We start from the raw sequence: 222 nt of genomic DNA on the forward strand, positions 1-222 counted from the left end.
ATGCTGATTTGAGTGCAGGTGGGACATGGCTATGTGGAAAATAATGTTATGAAATCATTACACTGGGATTACCCAGGTAAAGGCGTGGTGGAAACTGTGAAAGTAAATTATGCCAGAAGCATTCTTTGAGACAATAATGTAAAACCACACAGTCCTCACATGATAAATATGACTGATAAATAAATATGACTGATAAATAAATATGACTGGTAAGCCTTGTGC

The sequence above is a fragment of the Myxocyprinus asiaticus genome, chromosome 12, assembly GCF_019703515.2.
Source record: "Myxocyprinus asiaticus isolate MX2 ecotype Aquarium Trade chromosome 12, UBuf_Myxa_2, whole genome shotgun sequence".
NCBI lineage: Eukaryota > Metazoa > Chordata > Actinopteri > Cypriniformes > Catostomidae > Myxocyprinus > Myxocyprinus asiaticus.